The 23,541-nt window shown below is 36.8% G+C and overlaps 1 protein-coding gene across 6 annotated transcripts in view; it reads left to right on the top strand.

Annotated features, from left to right (window-relative positions):
• DNM3 (dynamin 3) overlaps nucleotides 1–23,541 on the top strand; it is a 682,754-nt gene that overhangs the window by 580,554 nt on the left and 78,659 nt on the right. The gene's annotated exons all lie outside the window — the stretch shown is intronic.

Here is a 23,541-nt window from a genome sequence, read left to right as displayed (position 1 = left end):
TCCATTCTTTTTAAAAATAAATTTGCTATTCATTTTTAGCATTCACTTAAAAAAAAGTTGTAAGTGGGTTATAGATAAATTCAATAGAGAATTTACCCTAAAAGAGAAATATAGTTGAATCAGGCAAGTATATGGTTTTTGTTGAGGCTTCCAATTTACTCACCAGTTTGGTGAGTGGAGATGAAAAGCCCTGTGAGGGGCCAAGTCACCTGAAAGAAAGAATATTTCAGGATCCTTATGCCCATTAAAAGTTTAGCATTAGTTGGAGTACCCTGACCACATAACGTCTGTTTTTAATAAAAAGCCAGAACAGGAATCCTAGCAAATGCATGCCAGAAAGGGGGTTTAAGATTTCTAAAAAAAAAAAAAAGAAAGAAAAAAAGGTTGAGGGACATTCTTATTAAAACTTTACTAATGTTTTATTTATTTATATATTCTCTTTTTCCCTGATGAGTATGCCACAATTTTTTTCTACATAAAGAGAAAAATAAAAAAGGCATACGTGCTATTCTTCATCATTTCCAGGACAACAGCAAGTTTAGCTTTCTGAGAAAGAAGTTTCATTTTTCAAGTTCTTTGCTTCACTGAAAGCCCTTTCTTCTAGTCTATCTGAAACAGAAACTCCTAATGTGACAAGGCAGCACCAACACTGTCCTGCCGATTCCCTGCTGCCTTTAATATCGTTACAAAAGCAATAAGTGAACCTTTGGAAGGAGGGGATTCAGTGTGAGCTTCTGCTTACTTTTCTTCTGGACAATCCACCACTTCATTAGCAAGTTATGACCTTGCCTTTTAAAAGAATATACAATTTTATCAAACCTCATTCAGAGTTAATCAAGCTACTTGTCCTTTTAAAGAAACCATGAGTGTTCTGGATCTTTTTTTCTTTTTCTTTTTTAAATTGCTTTCCATTTTGATGTACAGGAGAGGAAGAAGAGAGGAGGGGGAGTAAATTTTGGCCCGATTCTTCCTCTGCTTCTCAAGCTGTTTTGGTTTATGTACACTGAATTTTTCTGTGAGGAAGCGAAAACCGTTGCATGCTGTGTGCTTGCCTTAATTAATCCCACCTGAATAGGGGAGAGTCTATCCCAAGAAAGCTTACAAATGTGGGTGCTGACTTAGTGAGTAAGTTGATTGTGCAGCGTCTGTGATTTGTAAAACATTTTCTGTTGCCAGGAGATCTGGGTTATCCCCTCCTTCCTTACCCTCAACTCTTCTCTGAAGAGAATAAGCCAGGCTGGAGGAATCCAGCTCTATACTTGCTCAGTGCGATGATCTTAAGCAGATATAACTGCCTCTGTAGAGTCCCATCGTGCCCTTGTTCTCCTACTTAAAAATCAGAATCTTCATCAAACACTAACTTTAATTCTCAAAGAGTTATTCTTGGTTACAGCTTCTTAAAATTAGTTTATTGGGAATCGCAGCCTTGCCATTAACAGAACAAATTAACTGAATCAGAGTGTGTTTTTCCTGGCGTCAGCTGATTCTGGCATTCATTCACTGGCTTGTACTCTGCTCCTCTCCCTTTTCCTTGAACTAAGATGTTTTACAACAATCTGAATAGAAGGGTGGGGTATGATGGAGAGGGTCTCTATACAAGGAGAGCAATTCTTCATTTGCCTCATTGCTCCCATCTCCATTTAGTCCACATTAAAATAATAATAGTAACAATTGAAGTGCCTTCTTTGAACAGATCCTAGCCATCGCTTCATAGAAGCTTCTCTAAGCTTGGCTAAGTTGGGCCGTCTCAAAGGATTTACCTCTAGTCCAATTCACTCTTGTTTATCCACACATGGGACCATACAGAATACAGCCTAATCACTACCGGTGTCTAACCATTAAGGCTGATGACCAAATCATGTCCTGTTTCTGATTTGTTCATATAACAGAACCAGAGGCCCACAGCAGAATGGCCCTTTGGTCCCACAGTTATGTTTTAGAGCTACCAAGTTTGAAGAGGAGAGCAAGCCCATTTCATGACTTCACTAAGCTAATTCACTTGGCATGCTTGGTAAAGAGGCCTCACTACAGTCCCACATATTCAGTAAATTAGTCCTTAATCAAGTGATCCCAGAGGAAATCTGATGTAAAGATTTCTGAAGAGACAACAATGTATCGATGTTCCTTTCCCTGCAGTAATGAACTCCAGTTGATTCTACCTTTAGTTTGTTTTGCATGTTATTTAAAAGTTGCTGTAGTATTAATTCAAGTGGCATCTGATGACTTGAAATATCTCTTTTACGTAAGTTAACCATGGGTTTTAAAGATAGTTTACATGTAATTATTTTCACTTAGGGATAAGGTCTCCTTGTTTTGTTTTGTTGTTTGGTTTTTTTTTTTCAGCCAGTCCCCCAAATTTTGAGTAAGGACAAACCCTCGAGTCTTATGAACATGCCATTGCATCCCTAACATTGAGGTTTGGTACCATGGAGGATGAAGCTGCTGAACTTTAAAGTTGTGGGCTAAGGGTACATGCACAGTTGCTTCTGTGACTATCCTGTATTGATTCCTCCTCAATAGGTACACTGGAGTCATTCCTACTCCTCAGCTGCCCTCCACAGTTATGGCTTCTTTTAACAGTTCATTGTCATCTGGACAAATGATGCATTCAGTTCATGATTTCTGGTTTCAACCAACACCTTTCCACTTCCTTAGCTACTCTCCCTGAAAGAAAGAAAGAAAGAAAGAAAGAAAGAAAGAAAGAAAGAAAGAAAGAAAGAAAGAAATAGAAAAAAAAGAATTCCAATTGTTCAGATGGATACCTTTTAAGTTTTAGCCAAATTAAACTTAAAAATAATTGATTAAAGACAAACAATGATGTAGATTTGCCAAGAACGGGATTAGGAACCCAACTTTGATTTGTTCTGTTTCTAATACTTAATGAATCTCCACAAGATTATTGTATAACAGAATTTATGGAACCCTGCTTATAACTGTGTTGCTAGTTTAGCAGTAGCCACCATGATAATTTAGGACCCTATACAACTCAGTATCATAAATATTCATAAATAGAAAATGGGTCATACATTATTCCTTAAAAAGAATGACCAGTTTAGTTTACTCTCCTTTAGGTATATCAGGAAACCTCTCTCTCAGATTCTCATATGGCTATAATTCCCAATATGATATATCAGCCTAGGTGACTAGATAGCTAATTTCATAGTCTTTCCCATTTCAGGTCTTGGTTTCAAAACTTGTTTCAGTCGAAGTAAAATTAGTTTGGTGGTTTCCTTCTTGGGCCTAGAGAGCTTTCTACTTTACATAAATGTCTCCATCCTACCACGATTCAGAATGAGAGACTGCTCATGAGAGGCCCAGGAATAGAACTGCAAGTTTGGGGGAGATCAGAATTAGGGAGCGTCGGCAGATCACTGAGGCTGACTATTTCTCCAGTGTTTTTAAAGGGCCATTCTACATGTTTTTTCCAGACACCAAATGTTGAGGGTGAAGGGAGGAATAGGAGATGACAAAACTATATAGTTTGCATTTCACATGCGTCAAAGCACAAGTCATGTAAATGCAGACAGGCAATGCAAGTGTAACAATATGCCCTTGTTAGCCCAGAGGTAGCTGGCATTGGGTTAACTAAACAGAACTGCTTCCGTGTTCCATGACAAGAATGAGCAAAGAGTCCTTTCATTGCTCTCTTTAGGGGCTCTGAATTGCTGGCTTCCACAAATGGAAGGAAAGCCTTTCCAGAGGTGAAATATTCCTAACCTTGCCCTGCGTCTCACCTGATTGATAGAGGAAGACAGGCAAGGCAGAAGTCTGGCACGGGAATCAGTGACCAGTAGAATATGCATAGTCAAAGATTTATTTTTTTCCCTGTGGCCAGTCAGCAGCAAATTGTCACCAGCTGGAATCTGCTGAATGTTCCTATATACAAGTTGATGTCAGCTTAAAAATAAAAGGCTAGACTGTAAGCAAATGTGTACTGTGGTGGGCACGTCCGATAATGTGATTGCCACAGTTTTTTCTCCCTCACTGCCACAAAAGGATGAATTTACAATTAGACTTTCTGTTTCAGCCAGTTAGAGTTAGCTGTTCTCCAATGAGTTTGTCCAAAACTTCAGTTTCATGGCATGCTAAATTGTAGCCCTTGAACCCTTAAGTTCCATTCAAGTACCAAGCCCCCACAATGGGCAGTCCAAGCAGTCTCCCTTTGTTAGGAGTTATCGCCTATTATGAAAAATTAGAAGCAAAATGTAAATAATGCTTACCGCAGTTGCTTTAACCAATAACGACCAGGAAATTCAAAATGAAAGTTTAAATTCTGGATCCTTCCCTCAAAGCCCTATGTCTTTAGGTGCTTACCTCCAGCAATAAAAGGAAAGAGTTTAAAAAGGACTTGATGGCTTGGTGGCTTTTGTCTGTTTGTCACAATCTTATAGCTATCTAAATGTAGAACTTTAAAGTAGTTGACATCGAAAGCCTTTGGCTTGCTCATGTCTACATATAGTAAGTTTCCTCTGTGGGTGTGTCTGGGTCTAAACACATATTTACACCCTTTGGTTGCCAGATAAAATCCCCCTAGCTTACAGAATAACATGGTCCCAAATAATTTAGTATTTTTTTGCCCTGGCCAGTTGTTTACAGGAGAGGGGAGTGGGTAAAGTTTGAGGGATCTGACTGTATATTGATGCCAAATTACTAGCAATTGGATGAGAGTGAGGGTCACGTGGCTCAATGATCCAAAATTAGAAAAGTTTCTGTAGAGGGCAAGTCTGAAGCCACAAGGTATTTAGGCAACTTCCCAGTGTAGGCAATGTTGTAACTTGGTGTGACCCTTGTTCTTTCCTTTTGGCTGCTCTTCAGGCATCACAGCCACAGGGTGTACAAAAACTACAAAGAATGAGTACTCGAAATTGCTGGATTTAAAAAAAAATGTTCCCACAAAACATCAGTAAACATCCAATGTTGTTTAAGGAGAAGCAAAAGTATTAGAGTTGCATTATTCACATTTACTGTAGAAAGAATATCCCATCCCAGCTGCTCAAAAAGGCTAGTACCTCAAATCCTCAACTGTTCAACCTAAGCAGGGAAAGTTTTGACCTAGATTTGCCCCAATATATAACTTTTAGTCTATGAGATTGTAGCTTCTTTTCATTTTGTAAATTATTTCAGACATTGAAAAATAGGACCAAGATCATTTTCTAATTATTCTAATATAAATCAAAGAGGGGTTTGTAAATGAATGAGAAATGTAAACTCCATCCCTTACCTGTCCTTTGATGGAAAATGGGCCAATAAGGGCCAAACATATGGCAGAGAAAGAGAGAGAAGGATAAACAAGATAACTGGATACTACAGACTAGATAATCAACCACTCATAGGTTGGAATGCTTCAGGGTTTGCAAATCACTGGCCTTACAACCATCTTACCAAATACCACCCTTCCCCTATGCCACCCCCACCCTCTTAGGGCCTGTAATTTCATTGGAGGAGAAAGCTCCCTCTTTCCATGAAGATATCCATTTCTCCCTAACTTAAGAGTCTTAAAGCATTGCCTGAGGGCAATGAGAGAAGTGACTCACAACCAATATGTATGAGGAGGACGGTAAGGACATCTCCAGGTACTTTGCTATCTCTATGATTCTAAGAGAAGCTTTATTCAAATTGTAAGAACATTGGTTATCATCTCATATTTCTGTAATACCTAAGGTTTTCAAAGTACTTTCCTCACAGTGTCTCTATAATGAGTATTAGTATCCTTAGTTAAAGCCACATTCTACACTGTATACAATTTCGTTGGTTCACTTTGAAATTATTCTCAAGATCAATTTTGAAGTGACTGATCTTTTTCTCAAAGTTTGAAGTCAAGGCACTGTCGCAATCGAATCTCTACACAGCCACCAGTAGTTATACCTTTTGTGTTAGTAAATGAAAAAAAAAATGTAAAAATTGAAAAAAAAATTTACCACTACTATTTATAATGACCAAGAGAAAATTTTGCTTTTTACAAGTGATGGGAAATATGAAATAAGTTGAAATAAAGAAATCATATTAGAGAAAAATTCTACCTTACTGATTGCTTTGTGAGGTGGAAAATTAAGGAAGCCACAATATTTGTGCTGGCTGGAAGAATCACTGCAGTACAGTAATTTCCTATTGCCTCCTTGAACCCTAAAAATCACATAAACATAATTTGGAACTGGAAGGGGATCTTAGAGATCGCTCAGTCCAACCTTCTTGTTTCATAGATGAGGAAATTAAGGCCCACAGAGAAGTGACTCTCTCAAGATCATACTAATAGACAGTCATAGAATCAGAATTTGAAAACAAGTCCCTCTGACTGTAATCCAAGGGCTTTCTACACTGCATCATCCTACTTCCAATATACTGACCCTACATTTCAGTTTATCAGGCTATATAAACATGCTTTTTCAGGCATGTTGAGAGTATTGTATACTTTTTTCAAACTATAACATTCTAATTTAAGAAATCTTAATGATTAAAGACTATAACATCATATTGGAAACCCATTTTAAAGGATATTACATTAATAATAAATATACTTGAACAGTTTCCCCATTCTTCCTCAAACTTTGGTTATGTGGTTAAATGCTTCCATTTTATTTTACGTTTTACTATGCAGGGAAGATCATTTACCTTCATTTTGTTGCTTAATTAATATGTGTTCAGCAGTCACAACATTCTAATTGCTTACAAAACCTCTAATCTCAGTCCTCAGGACCTAATACTCTTAAAAACAGAGGTTTACCTTCCCTGAACCCCTAGGCCTTTCCCTGCCACAATGAAATTCTGAAAACAAATCTAATCCCTTGCCCTGTAGAACAAATAATTCCCCTAGTGTTTTCTTGAGAGCCATAATAGGTGTATGAAAGAGTGATTTCTAAGATCCTCTTCCAGTGTCCAAATGGATCGCCAGTATTTGCAGATGCATACCCATAACATCTAAATTTTTCAATCTGTTTTATAACTGCTACTTTTAAAGTCCTTATTTCTTTTTTTGTCTGTTACTTATTCACCCACTACGCAAGAATATATAGTAAGAAAATGATATGTAAAGATTTGAGAAGAGACTAAGAAGTGATCGTAGAGATCATTGGTCCGTTGTCTCCAATGTCAGGGGCAGTCCTTGAGAATATTCTCCTGCAGCCATTTCTCATTTCACCTCCCTGCTTCATTCTTTCCCAGTTCTTTTTTTCTTCGTACCTCAATTCAGTAGCATCTTCTAAAACTCTGGACCCCATTCTTTCTTCCTTTAGTAGCTTATGTTAGTCAGGCACCTGCCTTCTAGCTGCTTTTGGCAGACAAGTACAATGAGATAATGAAAGGCAGAAAATGTCCTAGACTCTTTTTGGCTTCATATAACATCCAACATTATTCAAAACAGGACTTTGTTGTCAGGCCCTGTCCAAAATTGCTTTGAGGTCTGTTGCCCAGAGCTTCTGCAGTCAAGAGGTAATTGTGCAGTGTAATTGTGCTCCTCTTGAAAATTAGAAATTTACCTTACACTCTACATTTACTCTAGGCATACAGAGATTACATTATATTATTAAATTTACTATCTGCATTTCAGCTGTTCTTATCATCTGACCTTTTCTATCACATTGGGGATGTTTAAGAAAATGTTTACATGCAAGATATAAGAGAAAATGAAATTTATTTATAAGTGTTTTGGGCTTCCCTTTCCCAGAGTCCAGCAGGTTTCTCATCAAGGGCCTCCCATGGTCATTGCAGCAATGTTTTTCTGAAAGCGTATTTTGTGGAATATGGCTCCAGGATGGTGGCAGCTTTTGTTAAGTGAGATGCCTAAAAGGCTCCCATATGGTTTTCATTGATTTTGCAGTCTAGACTTGCTTTATTTAGTACTTTGGGTCTGAACTGGTAGAAGTTTTGTAGGCACTTTTATTAAAACAACAACTAAAAATGTGTATATGCTATTAAGATATAAAACAAAAGGCTTAACTTCTTGTTAAAGTCTTGGGTCTAGGAGAGGGAAGTTGGTTGAAAATTTATCACATGCTCACTATTGCCATTCTTCCCTACACCCACCTTGCTCTCACAAAACTGTACAAAAAATAGAAAATGTATAAGGAACATCAATAACTGTTACATTCGTACAATCGATACCATTTTCTTTGGTGGATTCTTTGTGACTAAGATGATAACTATTAGTCAGAAACCTCTGATTCTTTCTCCAGACTCTTTACACGACCCTGGGGACATATGATCCCTGCCCTTTTAGCACTAACTTTTACAAACATAGCATTTCCTTTTCAAAAAAAAAAAGAAAAGACAGAGGGGCCAGCCAGCCACTAAGTAAATGGAACTGAATTCTCTAGAGTTCAGAAGTGCCTTTGCCACATGTTGAAAATGTAGTTTTCAAAGGCTGTTTCTGAGTCTTTTTCTGAGGATTACTTAGAGGCAGCATGACATTATCAGAAAGAAAAAAAAAGCCACGACTTATATTTCTAGATCTGCCCATAAATTGGCCTTTTGCTCTCTGGTAACAGCTAACACAGCAAATCCAGTCCCAGTTTGACTGCATCAGAAAGAAGAGCTTCATGGAGGCAGAGCGAATGTGGGCCATCCTATCTCTACCAATATCATTGCTTCATTTGGGACTAAACATTTAATTGAGCTTAGTCACATATTTATTCACTGACATGGCAGCGAGCAAGGCACACTGCCTTTCTGGGTTTTTTTCTGTTTGCTCTGGGGGGAAAAAAACTTTAAAAAATCTCTTCTGAAGCATGTTAGAACTCCCCCTGCTGGAAATTTTTTAAATTGATGGAATTTCCTTAGAAAATAATCCCCCAAAACCTGGTTCTAACCAAAATCCCATTTTGATCAATATGATACCTCTTTTGATCAATGTAATTTTTTAAAACCACTAAAAGGAAAGAACACTGGGCTAAGGGTCAGAAGCTCGGGACTTGACTCCTGCCTCTGCCACTTATTAGCTGAATGACCTAGGTAAGTACAATGACCATTCATGGGTCCAATCCCACTACTGATCAGCATGGAAGCTTTAACTTGCTCCATTTCCCCAAACTGGACTGGTTTGTCCTTCCTTGGGCAGCCTGCTGGCCCTCTACCCCCAGGGGTTCACCATGGTAGTGCTAAACTTAGTGTGGACACCCCCAATCTGACGCTCAGAACTCCTGAGCTTAATCAAACACCAGCCTCAGATTCTCCCAGCAGCAGGGATCACAGGCATGCATCACCACACCTAAACATGTTGTATTTTACTGGCTGATCATTACTTTCTCAAAATGATAGGAATTAAAATGTTAACTTTATTCAAAATGTGATTTTTATAGCCTCACTATTCTCAAACACCTACCACCACCACCTGATGCAACATGAACATTCACTCTTTCCACATTTGTTGTGTCGCCTAATTCAGTTTAATTGCTGGCTCCTGTACATAAGTATACAATTAGCTAGCTTTTTTCACCAGCCTTCCCTTTTTTTTTTCTTCTTCCTGACATTAAGTTGTCAAGAAATGTTCATCTTTTCAAGATGTTAGCCTTTCCCGGTGATTCACATACCTCATTCTCTGAATCCAGAAACTATCACTACATCAACTAACCATCAAGAAGCATTAATTAAATGCCTACTGTGTGTCAGGCAGTGTGCTAGGTACTGGGTATAAACGAAGACAATAAAGGAAACAATGCCTACTTCTAAGGAGCATGTACTCTAATGAGGGAAGATGGGCAGACACTTAAGTTTATCCAGAATAAAAAGAAAAACATACACATAAATACAAAGTAGTTAAAGAGAAGGTATTTTGAGGACAGTATTAGTACTGAGGGATCAGGAAGGGCTTCAGTCATGGAGAGGGTGGTGCTTGAGTGGCATCTTGAAAGGAAACATTCTGAAAGGAGGCCGAGGTAAAGGAAGGGCACATTCCAAGCACAGGGAACACACAGTCCAGATTCACAGAGATGGGAGATGGAACAGAGAAAGCCAGTTTAGCTGTACTTCCAAGTGTAGGAGGGAGAATCATGTACACTGAGGCTGAAAAACTAGGTTGGGGGCAAAGGTATTAAGGACATAGCATTGTCTCCAACCTTCTTTCAGGCAGATTTCACTCTAGGAATGACTATTACCCTGGGAATGGAGATCATTCCTGTCATTTGAAACCCTCCCTACACTCTATTCCCAGGGGCCTCAGGAAGAACAATAATACATTCTTCCACTAGAAAGCCACTTAAGCAAACTGTTAAGGAGCTCAACTAGCCAAAAAGCATTATAACTACCACCATGTTGCTAGATATTCAGGTGTTGTGTTCCTAAAAAAAAGAGACAAAGTTATGTCTAAGTCAGATTGTTGGATTTGGGGGTTCTTTTGTTTGTTTTGGTTTGGGGATTTTGTTTTTTCATTGGTTGTTGTTTTTACAAATCTAGTCATTTTCCCATTGGTTAACATAATCATATCATTGATATTTGTCTTTGTCTTTGAAGTAGTGACAATTAATAATAGCTCCTGATATTTAGGCTTTAACTTTCTCATAGATCCACTCTATTTTTCCTATTAACTTCCTCACAGAGCCGCTCTGTCCTCTAAGTTCTTTATACCAATGATGTCTAAAACACTTAAATACACTAGGGGAGTTATCACTTGTACAATGTGTGTGTGTGTGTGTGTATAACATACACTATATAAAATATATTATAATATATACAGATATTGTACAAAAATCATTTCTATCCCTCGATACATCTTTTATAAATGTGGATTTTCTATATTCCTGATATTCTTGAAGCAGGTTAAAAAAATCAAGATGTAGGCTAATGTCATAATTGGCCAAAATTTATCCTGGTGTTAGGCCAATTTTAATTTGTTTTATGGCTCTCTTCCACTATAAACCCTTCATCCTAGTCATGATGGATTCAGCTGTACATTGCCCTGTAGAATGTTTTAACTGAGCATAGATAATAACTAGTGACTTCCCTCTCTTAATTATTTATCTACACATAGTTTGTGTGTACATATTTATTTACTTCTTGCTTTCCCCATTAGATTGTGAGCTCTTTTGGGATAAGTACTGTCTTTTGACCCTTTTCATATCATCAGTGCTTAGCACAGTACCTGGCACATAGTAGGCACTTAACAAATGTTTATTGACTGACTGACTAGATAGCCCAGGCAAATCATGTTTTAAGTTGGCCCTTTCCTACAATCAAGTTAGTGACACCATCTTTCTAGCCCTATGGAAGGCATCTAAGTCATATATTCATAGGAATGTGTAGAAAGGATAACAAGGTAAATTATGTTCCACAAATTCCAAAGACCAACTGTTGTGAACAGGACATGAAGTGATCACACAGTCAAAGATATCAGAAAGCTCCTTACTTTATGGAAATGTGTTCCTGTAAAGCCAGTTTGCAGAAATTATTCTGTATTATACCAATGACTTACATTATAAAATTGGACATGCATTCCTGTGGAGAAAAACATTCTGGCCCCAAGATATAATAAGAATCACATTCAAGAGTTATTGACAAACTTTTAAAAGCAACTATTAAATGGGTAAATGATAATTTTCTAATAAAATTGATGATTTGGATTCCCATTCCTGAATTTTATTTGGAAGCTGGCTATAAGGTTGTTTAGATAAATAGTGGTAAGCATATACAAAAAGTCCTCCAGACCTAATTGAAAAATTGGCTAGAAATAAAGCACAGATATAGGAATACATCCAAGTGTTTAGAGTGAATTTACAGATGAAACTATGGAGCTCTTGTAACCCCTATGAGTATTGGAGTGAAAGTAAAGTAGCTTTAGCTTTGACTCCAGGCTGTGACTGTATTTTAAAAACCCCACTCCAAAAAGAATAAGCAAGTTTGTGTTAATATATAACAAAAATCATGATCACTGAAATTTTTAGCAATCATAATCTCTAGAGGAAAGCAATGTGATTTATGTAAGATCGCTCCTAACTCACCTGCTAGCATTCTTTCAGAAAAAAAAAATTAAGCATATAATTAAGGAAAAACCAATTGACACAATTCAGGGTAACTAGGTGATGTAATGGATAGAGTGCTGGACTTGGAGTGAGGAAGACTTGAGTTTGAATCCCACCTTAGCTCCTCACTAGCTGTGTGAACTTGAGTATATCACTTAACCTTTCTTAGCTCCAGTTTCCTTCTCCATAAAACAGGGACAAAAATAACACCTACCTGGAAATTATCATGAAGATCAAATGATGTAATAGTTATGAAGTGATTGGAAAGCCTTCAAGTCCTATGTAAATGCTAGTTATTATTAATTAGAATTTCTTAAGACCTCTGATAAAATTTCACACCATTTTTTTCTTTTGAGTTACTGTAGAATTGACAGAAAGCTAAAAATGGAGATAAATTGATACCTTGTTGCACAAATTACAGAATTACAAAATATTAGAGTGAAAAAATACCTCAGAGGCCTTCTAGACCAACCCATACATGAATAAAATTCCAATCTACAACATACCCAACTAAGAATCACTCAACTGTTGCTTGCAGACCTCTAGTGAGGAGAAATCCATTACATTTTTATGTATTAAATGTCAATTTATTAGGTTCAGCCCAATATTCTATCCTGTTGAGATTTCTTTGGATCCTGATTCTATTTTCCAATGTGTCAATTATCTATCCTTTGTAACATGCAGATTTGTTAGGAACATCATCTGTGGCTTTATTCATGTCATCAATAAAAATGTTAAATAGCACAGGGCAAAGCACAGATGCCTTGGCCACTCTACTAGACTTCCTTCCAAGCTGACATCAAAGTATTGAGTCTGGCCATTCAACCAATTCCAAATCAACCTAGCTATACTATATAGTCCCTATATATATCTATATATCTATAGAGATATAGATATATATCTATATATCTATATCTCTATAGATATATAGATATATAGATATATATATAGATACATTATATTGCAGGTATATAGTATATATCTCCTTTTTTTTTTACAAGAATAGCATGAGAAACTTTGCCAAATGCTTTCCTAAAATCAAAGTTGTATCTATAGCATTCCCCTCAACTGCCAGCCTAGTAAACCTGTCCAAAAGGAAATTAGGCTATTTTCCCATTACTTATTTTTTATGAAGGCATGTAAGCTCTTTGTGTAATCACTTCTTTTTCTAGATGGTCACTAAATATATCTTTAGTCACTTTTATAATTTTGCCAGAGATGGAAGTCTCTAGTAAAATTTTAAATTTTGAAGACATGAGTGACTTCTCTTTTGTGACAATCAGGTCAATATGTGCCTTTTCCTATGCCTGTAGTATCTCTCATTTTCTACAACATTACAAAGATCATTAACAGTAGTGCAGCCATTGCCTCCATCAATAATCTCAGAATATCACATAATATGATTTATCTTGAATTGGTCACATGAACTCAAGGACAGTTAGATGCTTTCTTACTATCTCCCTATTTATTCTGGGTATCAACTCCCTTTCAGCCATTTTTGTTCTCTTCTTTCCAAACCAAAACTCATTGTCCTTGGCTGAGAAAGTAGTATTAAAGTAAGAGTCGACTTGTTTGGATTTCCTCCTGTCACCTATTATCATAATTCCATCCATCCTGAGCATTAATCTTACCCCTTTGTTGATCCTCTTCTTTTTCCCCCAATATTGTTAAAAACAAACAAGCCCCTTTTGCTGTCCTTAGCATTCTCTCCAGCACCAGCTCATTCTGAGCTTTAATACTCTTAATGCTATTCATATGAGATGTTGCCATTCTTCTGTATTCATCCTATTGCCTGCTCTTCATTCCATTTCTCCACATGTCTTTTGAAAGTTTATTTATCCATTCCTTACGTATCCTCATGCATTGGATTCTTTATAAATCTTCTCTTTTTCTTTCTCAATGGAATTATTTCTTTTTACAGTTTTTCTCATGAATATAATTCCTCCATCCATACTGGAATGATTTCCTCTTTGATTTTTGTCCCTGGAATCTCATATTTTCTCTGAAATCTATTTTCCCAAAATCTAGAGAGTTCAACAACTTTCCTATAACCCTTCATCATAAATTTTAAAATGGATTGGTCACTTGCCCCACTAAGATTCTCATCGTTTCTACTACATCAACAAACTCTTACTTGTTGGTGGGAATAAGATCAATCACTTAATAATCATTAAGTATTTACTGAATGCTTCTTCTGTGCCACGCACTGTTCTAGGTATTAATTTTCAAACAATCAAGAGGAAGTACTGTTTAAATATCAAAGAGTAATAGAATTCATTATCCCCCAAGAAGTGAAGGCAGCCTGAAAATATAAATTGTTTTAATAAAGGTTTAGCTCAGTCCATAGTGATATACCTATAATGGTCTATTAAAGCTCACTACCTTTGTTTAGAGCTACATGTCTCCCTAACCTTTTGAGGTCCTGTCATGGAGAACAATCATGCTGTCTTTTGGTACCCATAGAGAGGGAGAAACTTTATATTATATGGACCAAAGTTCCATCCCAATATGGCAATTTTTACAATCTTATGTGTTTTGTATATAGCAGGCTTTCAGTAAATCTCTGAAAGAATGAATGAATGTTACCAAATACAAATATGCTGAAACTTGAAATGCTGTACTAAAACTGTGTTCTCTTAGAAGCAAAACCCAAATTTACTTTAAGTTTATCCTAAATAAAATATTTGTTCATTAAATACTCATTGACTATGGAGGGCAGGGACTGTTTCATATTTGTCTTTATATTTCCAACACAATTACAATGCCTAGCCCCTAGGCTAGAATTCCAGGAAAGTGCTTGTTAATTGAATGATTCATTCTTTCTTTCTTTCACAGTATTACAAAATGCCTATACACTGTGAAAGAACACAAAACAGTTACATGTTGCCCCTGTCATCAAGGAGCGTACAATTTTCACGTAAAGGAGATATTCTCACACATTGAAAGTTACATAGCTTTCTTTGCACAAGTAGAAACAGATGATTTCACAAGGAAAAAAAGTCAAACATCTCAAAGTTTTTAACTCTTCCTTCTATGAAAGTTACTTATTTTAACAATTTAGGACTATCAGTGATTTGTCTTTATGATGTGAGCTCTAACTTCTCTTTCATCACTGATTTATTATTTCTGTACCTTCCCAAGTAATCTTTGGTAATATAGCACAGCCTACTTACACCCATCACATATCTCTTCCTTGCTGTTTGGTCACTCACAGATATTGTGGTGTTCCATGATTCCTAGGCCATAGAGTATTGCTGTTCAAAAGGTGAGCCTTCGTGTCAGGAAACAGTCTGGTAACACTGAAAGCACTGCTGAATTTTCCAAATGTAATCCATGTGGGGTCCAGTTTTGGTCCATTTACAATACTGGTGCAAGAGACTAATGAACCAATACAACGGGATGGATATCCAGCTGTATGTCATTAAATGAACACTATGAATTCTTTATCTACTTGGTTCTATGTGAATTTCGGGGCAGAACTCTTTTGAATAACCTTGGATTGTATATATATTAATTCACAAATCACTTAAGGACATCCCTGAAGGTCAATATTTTCCTACCATAGAGAATAAAAACTATAAAATAGCTTTTAAATTCTAGAGAAGCAATCATTCCATATTCTCAGTCCTAGGTTTAATAAAGTCATTCATTACTTTCTCATGAGTTCAGTGAAAAATTACAAGTAATTAAATTTTGGCAAATTGAATGATACTTAAAATATTAAATACTTAATAAGGAGATCTTATTATCTAAAAGAAACCTGTAGTATTTCTTTAACAATATAATTTCCCAAACCTGGAAAGACTTACATGAGCTGCAACAAAGTGAAATGTACTGTATACAAAGCAATAGCAATATTTTAAGATGATCAGCTGTGAATGACTTAGATATTCTCAGCAATACAATGAACCATGACAACTCTAAAGGATTTAGGATGAAAAATGCTATCCATCCCCAGAGAAAGAACTGATGATGTCTGAATACAGATTGAAGCATACTTTTTTTTTTACTTTATTTGGAACTCAGAGTTTTAAAAACGAACATTAAAAATTGTTTTTAAATGTAACTAGGAAAAAATAAAATACTAAATTAAAATTTAAAAGACAGAAAAAAATAGTACACTTTCCCCCTTATGAATTTCTTTGAAACTTTGTATAAAGAATTACACTTTTTTGGGTGTCAGGCAAGTGGGTTGCACCAATTCTGAGATGGGTTGGTACTGCATTCTTACAATGCCCTTAGGGAAATTTGTAATACTTCACCTTTGATACTAGAAATGCTTAATCTCTGTGTATATTGACCTTTTTAGAAGTAAATAATATTCATGAATACCATATAATTTGTTGTAGTTCCTGTAGATTGCTAATGAAGTAACAGCCAACTTGATAAAGCCTCATCTTCAACATCTCCAAACCTAAATCCACAATTTAATCTTAGCCATGTTTAAGACTACTTCTTAAAAATCAAAGGATTCCCACCATCTTTCTATTCTTCCTCTTACAATATATAATAAAAGCAGTAGCTGATATCTTTATACTGTGTCATACTTTCATACTTCTTTGAGACTGACAACAATCCTGTGAGGTAGGTATTTTCTCTCCTATTATGGAATTACAGAATTTTAGAGTTTCTTAGAAGGGATCAAGGTGACCATCTAATCTAATCCACAACCAAAAAGGAATCACACACATGGTCATTCATTTTCCACCAGAAGACTGCTAATGAAGGATATTTCATCATTACACTTTTGGACAAGCCTAATTAATAGGAAGTTTTCCCTACATTAAGACTAAATCTGATTTTCACTTTTTGAGTTTTGTTTTATTTTGCAATTTCTACCTTTTCTTCCTGGTTGCTCTTGGGGGCCAAAGAAAATAAGTCTACACCTTCTTCCATATGACAAACTTTAAAGACATTTGGAGACAAACAATTATCGTTTCCCTCTTGCAATCCCAACAAGTCTTCAGTTTTCCAAGCTCATCATCCCCCATTCCTTCAAATACTCTTTATATGACATGATTTTAAGGGTCTTCCTAATCCTGGTTGCCTTCCTCCAGACACTTTCCTGCTTATCGGTTATTTTTCTTTTTTTTTTCTTCTTTTTCTTCTTCTTCTTCTTCTTTTTTTTTTTTTTTTGGCAAGGCAGTTGGGGGTAAGTGACTTATCCAGGGTCACACAGCTACTAAGTGTCAAGTGTCTGGTCTGAGACCAGATTTGAACTCAGCTCCTCCTAACTCCAGGGCCAGTGCTCTGTCCACTGTGTCACCTAGCTGCCCCTTATTGGTTATTTTTCAAAACTGGTACTTAGAACTGAACCCAGTATTATGTAGTATGAACAGCGAAGAGTACAGTGGGACTGTCATTTCCTTATTTCTGCAATCAGTGTCTCTCAATACAAATCAAGTTTGCATTAACCTTTTGTCTGCCATGTCACAATAATTACTAATATTGAGCTTGCTGTCCACTCAAGCCCCTATATCTTTTTTTTAAGACAAACTGGTACCCAACTTTATCTCTCCTCCTCCCACATCTTATACTCACAAAGTCAGTTTTCTGAACTGTTTCATCCTCTTTAAAATAGGGGCAACAATAGCACATACCTCGAGGTTGTTGTGAGGCTCAAATGAGGTAACAAGTACAAAGTGCTTTGCAAACCTTAAGGTCCTATGTAAATACTAGCTATTATTATTTAGAATTTCTTAAAACCTTAAAAAAGTTTCATACCACTGGTTTTTCTTTTAGTTGAGTTGCTGTAGAATTGACAGGAATATTTTATCATGGATTAGGAGCTTATTTCCTTATTTCTGTTGTCAGTTATCAGCATCCCATCCACTATAAGCAGTAACCATTTTTTAACTTCTTTCCCAACATAGCTAATTTTTTTTAAAAACCTTCTTCATTGTCCTTGATGTTCATCACCAAACTCAGTTTATTCTGATCTTTAGCATTCTTGACAGTTTTTTACAGGACTGCTACACTTTTGAATTTAACCTTTATTGCCTTCCTTCCTCCATACACATCTATTTCTGTATCTATATATAATAGACATAGACATATATATATATGTTTTCATAATTTTTTAAAAGCTAGTTTGGAGCACTTCCTGTGCATCTACAATTGTCTCTTTAAACAATCCCTATTTTTCCTCACTGGAGATGTTTCCTTTTGTCAGTTTCATTCTTGAGAATTTCCCCTCCTCTTGGGAACAACTTCCCCTTTAAAATTTAGTCCATGGAAAATACTATTTAGCTTTTGTGTGTTATTTACTATTTAGCACTCTTCTGATGTCTTCGAAAATCTGCTTTCTCAAAATCTAGGGTATATGTATGATTATGCCAGGCTTTCAAGATTTCTCTTATTTCACCCCAGAAATCATTCCCCCCTTTTAATTAGACTCTACATTTTACAGTTATGGAAACTAAGTCTCAAATGCTAAGTATCTTGTTCATGATCACACAGCTGGTATCAGAGACAAGACCTGAACCTAGATTTTCCTAACACAAAGTCCAGCATTCTGTCTACTGTGATAAACTGTGCTTACACCCTCCTTTTCTCTTTTGCTTTTTCTTTTCTCTGTTAAGTGAATTTAAGTAATAATAAAAGCAAGATTAAATCTACCATTTCTAGGAACCCAGGACTATAGGACTTACCACTTTTCTTTCATCACAGTCAACATACTTACCAAGCAGAAAGGATACTTGCTGAGATATATTTTCATTTAAAAAACTTACTGTTTCCCACTCTTAAGTGTATGGAGAGAGCATAGAAAGAGTATTGATCTGGAGTCAGAAGAGCTGGATTCAAATTCCAGTTCTGCCACTGACTCACCTGAATGTCTTTGAGTAAATAAATTCACTTCTCTGGACCTTACTTTCTTTATTTGTAAAATGAGGGAATTGAACTCTGAATTCTAAGGTCCCCTTCCAGTTATTATTCTTTTCAGTATGTTTTAGAAGAGTTATCACCCTACTGAGACCATCTAGTTTTCATTAATCATGACCTGTAGACCCACATCTTTCTTGTCCTGAGTATTTTCATTGCATGGTGATAACCCACAAGCATCTTTATTGAAGTGGGTCTTTGGAATCTCCCCTAGTTTAACCAAGCTACTTTCCCTGACATCCAAAGCAATTTGTCCTGCAAGAGTCCTGCCATAAAGTTGACCCAATATCCATGAAAAGCTCAGAGCTACCTAAGTTTAGCCAAAATGGGTCATTGTGCTCAAGGGGCAGCTGACATTTTACTTCTTCCATTCTTACCACCATAAGTCAGAAGAGGAAAATAGGATGAAACAAAGAAACTAACATACACTTCTGATTTAGCAGAGAAGTCATTCTACTCATCCACAATTCCATCCACCCTGCAGCAGCATTTGCCTTTCTTGTGACATTTGGTAGCGTGCAAAAATAGTATACAGTGCCCAGCCCTGCAGCTACAAATTGTAAGGCCATTGTGTTGGTCTCACATCTTTCAACTTTGATTTGAAAGCAGAAGCATGGCTCTCCTATAGTAACTAAAAACCAACCACATACACACAGTGTTTCAATAAACTCTAAGTGATACAAGATGCTCTATTTCAATAAAAATGGCAACTTAATGAAACCCATCACAAAGCAGAGCAACTGAGGAACAGTTGTTGCAAAATTAATAACTTTGCTCTATCCAAAGCAAACTCTGTTGCATAGTGGATTTAAAAAAAAAACCACTTTGAATAGGTTAGAAGCTGAAATCATGAAATGAGCATTAATGGTTGACCTGAAATGTACTTCTTCAGTCCCCTTAGACAGCATTCTGTGTCCACCTCTATGCCTGCACAGACTGGGGTTCTCATGGCTGCAATATTCTCCCTCCTCACTTTTGCCTCTTAGAATCCCTGGCTTTGTTCAAGCCTCCACTTAAATTCTTCCCTCTCTGTGAGGCCCTTCCTGATCTTCCCTTTGCTGTCAAACACTTCCAGCCCTCCCAACCCTTTGTGTTTTCGACATATGGTGTTTACTTGTCATCTCTATAAAGAGAATTCTGAGTTCTATAGATCCAGTCCTAGTCTGTCTTGTGAGCTACAATCCCACGTCACCAACTGTCTTTTGGACATCTTGAATGCATTCCTAAAGGCAACTCAACCTCTACATGTCTCAAACTCATCTTTCCCCCAACTCCTTCTCTTCCCAACTTGCCTATTACTATTGAGGGCACCATAGTCCTCTCAGGCACTCAGCCTTGGTATCATTTTGACCCTTCGCTCTCACTCACCCTAAATCTTGTCTCTTCTGCCTCCACATCATTTCTCTTGTGTGCCCTTCATCGCCTCTCACCTGGACCACTGCAATAGACTTCAAATGCATCTTCTCACCCCTCTGCATTTAAACCTTCCTCAAGCTGCCAAGGTGATTTTTCTCAAGTTCAGGTCTGATCACATCACCCCTACTCAGTAAGTTCCAGCAGCTCCCTCTCACCTCCAAAAACAATGTAAACCCCTTCATTTGGCCTCTAAAGCTCTTCACAGCCCGGCTCCTCCTAGCTTTTCAATCTCCTTACACTTTACTCTCCTCCAGCCATTGGCAATCTCTCTACCTCTGTGCACGGACTGTTGCCTGCCTATTGCTGAAATGCTCTCCTTCTCCCCTTCCTCTTCCGGACTTCCTTGGCTTCCTTAAGACTCAAGTCCCACCAACTGAAGACATCTGTTAATCTCCCTTCCCTCTCAGATTGCCTCCCGCCTGCTGTGTACTATCTCATACAAACTTAGTGGTTCACATGTTACAATTACATTAGAATGTAAGCTCCTTGAGGGCAAGGCCTATTTTGGCTTTTCTTTGTATTCTCTAGACTATCACATTAAATATCGATACCAGACACAAAACACAAGATCCGTGCAATGCATGGCCCATAGAGAGTCTCCATAAATTGTTGTTAATTGACTGATTGACATGTTGCTCCTTGGGAGAATGTAAAATCTTTGAGAACTGGACTGTTGTCCTTTTTGTCCTTATGTCTTCAGCATCTAGTATGGTGTCTGCCACATAGTAGGTACTTAATAAATGCTTGCAAAATCAAATTTGCTTTCTTTCTGGTGATTCCCCAGAGGGAATATCTTAGCATTTTTGTATTAGTAAAACTCACCTTGAGTCCCAGAATCTGAGAGTTGGAGAGGATCTCAAAGATTGCTGAGTCTCACCCACACCTGTCCAGGAATGCTCTCTGAATGAACCTGAAAAGTAGCCACCCAGTCTCTTCCGGAAGATCTTTTAATGAGGGAGGGAGTCCACTGCTTCCTGAGGCAGCTTTGTTCTCCACTGACATACTGATCATTGTTAGGAAGGTTTTTTTATTTACATTATCCTCATTTTGGCTCTTCATTGCTTCCTCCCATTGTTCCCAGTATTACCATATGAGGTCTAACACAATAAAGTCTAAGCCCTCTTCTGTGTGATCAGCCTTCACAACATAATGGCTTTCATATCCCCATAAGTCTCCTCCTTTCTCCAGGCTAAATATTCAGTTCCCTCCACAAACCCTCATGAGTCATGAAGACCCTTCACTTTCCTGGTAGCCCTTCTCTCAGCACTCTCTAGCTTATCAATGTCATTATGAAATTTAGCCCCCAGAAATGAACAGTTCTTTTCATGGGATCTCCCTAGTGCAGGTACAGTGGAACTATGTATTCTCTGGACCTTATGCCTGCTTTACTACCACCTGATATTACATTAGATTTTGAGTAATCTACTAATAATCCTAGTTTTTTTTCAGATAAACTTCTGTCTAGTCATAGACTCCCTCTGCCATATCATACTTATGAACTTGATTATTTAAACCAAGTATAAGATTTTCTATCTATCCATATAAATTTCATCTTAATAGTTTTGGCCCAATCCTCTGACAGTTAATAAATTAGTATTCTTTTTGTGCCATTTTCTAGTAAGATTTAAGAGACATCTACTAAAATTTTAGTTAAATATTTTGATCTCATTTTTCTCTGAAGCAATTGTAGGTCCAAGTTGATTACAAAATATTCATATTTGTAGTTTAATTTTATTCCTATAAAATTATGAACTAGGATTCTATTCAATTTCACATTTATTAAGAACCTAACACTCTCTCTCTCTCTCTCTCTCTCTCTCTCTCTCTATATATATATATATATATATATATATATATAATGTTTCTGTGCCTAATTTTAATATTTAAGATATTAACCAGCTTGAGAGAAAGTATGTAAGTTTCATTTATCTTTTTGGTCAAGATTCTTCCTTTCTTTCCTGAAATGCCCACTGCTGTAGGCAGTGCTACTATGCTATCTTCTCAATTTTTTCATACCCAATGATATTAGCTATTGAGAAGTTAAACCTCTTCCTTTTCCACAACATTAATTGAACATACCCATCACTCACAGCCAGACCACTAGGCTTCCTTATTCAAGCCCTAGTCACCTCATGCCTCAACTCATATAACCTACTAATTATTCACTTTATAGTGTTCACTTATTCATAATGCTACACACAGCAACTGTAATTATATTTATCCACTACTTTGATCATATCACTCTGCTGTTATCCAGTGGTGTCTGGCCCTGTTCCAAATTACTGAATCATACAGTGTCAGGACTACAAGGAAGTTTAGACATTATCTTGTTCAATTTCCTTCATTTTACAGATGAAGAAACCAAGAACGATTAGGCAACATCCAAAATCACAAAGCTAGGTAGGGGCAAAATCTTGGAAAGGTAGATGGGAGCCAGGTTTTAGAGAGGCTGCCTGTATATAAAGCAAGAGATGAAGGAAAGTCCATGTTCTAATGTACAAAATCAGATCACATTCAACAATATTTTGAAGACATTCTTTCTAGAATCACCATCATATGCTTGATAATATAAATCAAAAGTTAAAATAATTTTTAAACATCTAACTGCACATTGACCATTTAAAACAAGTGAATAAAGATTCACGGAATAACAAAGTTAAAAGAACTCAAGAGTCATCTAAGCCAAACTCCCAGATGATGAATTAATCGTGTCTACAACATTACTGAAAAGGGATTATCCAGCCTCCACTGAAATACTGTCAGTGACTGGGAATTCACTATTCTACTGTTGGACAGCTTCAATGATTGAGAAGTTCTTTATTTTGAAATAAAATCTGCCTCTCTGTATGTACCCATGTTGATCCTTGTTCTGCTTGCTGAAGCTACACAGAATGAATCCAAACTCTTTCCCCACATAGAAGTCCTTTAACTATTTGAAGACAGGGATCATGTCCTTCTCAGCCCTCCATTCTCTAGAGTAAACAGCCTCATTGTCTCCAATGAATCCTTATATAATATGGTTTCTAGTTCCCCCAACTGTCCTAGTCACACTCCTCTGAACATGCTCCAATTTGTCAATATCCTTCTAAAAATGCAAATTATTCTGATCCTCTAGACCAAGGATTCTCAATCTGTTTTGTGTCATGGACCCCTTTGGCTGCCTGGTGAATCCCTTCTATAGGCCCCTTATCATTAGTATGTTTTTAATGCATACTATCACAAAGAAAACTAATAATATTTAAATATAGTTTTCAAAAAAATTTTTAAATAAGTTCACAAACCCTAAAATAAGCCTAGC

Source organism: Phascolarctos cinereus, unplaced genomic scaffold, assembly GCF_003287225.1.
Source record: "Phascolarctos cinereus isolate Bilbo 61053 unplaced genomic scaffold, phaCin_HiC Scaffold_5;HRSCAF=322, whole genome shotgun sequence".
Taxonomy (NCBI): Eukaryota; Metazoa; Chordata; class Mammalia; order Diprotodontia; family Phascolarctidae; genus Phascolarctos; species Phascolarctos cinereus.
This window is presented reverse-complemented; position numbering and strand designations above follow the sequence as displayed.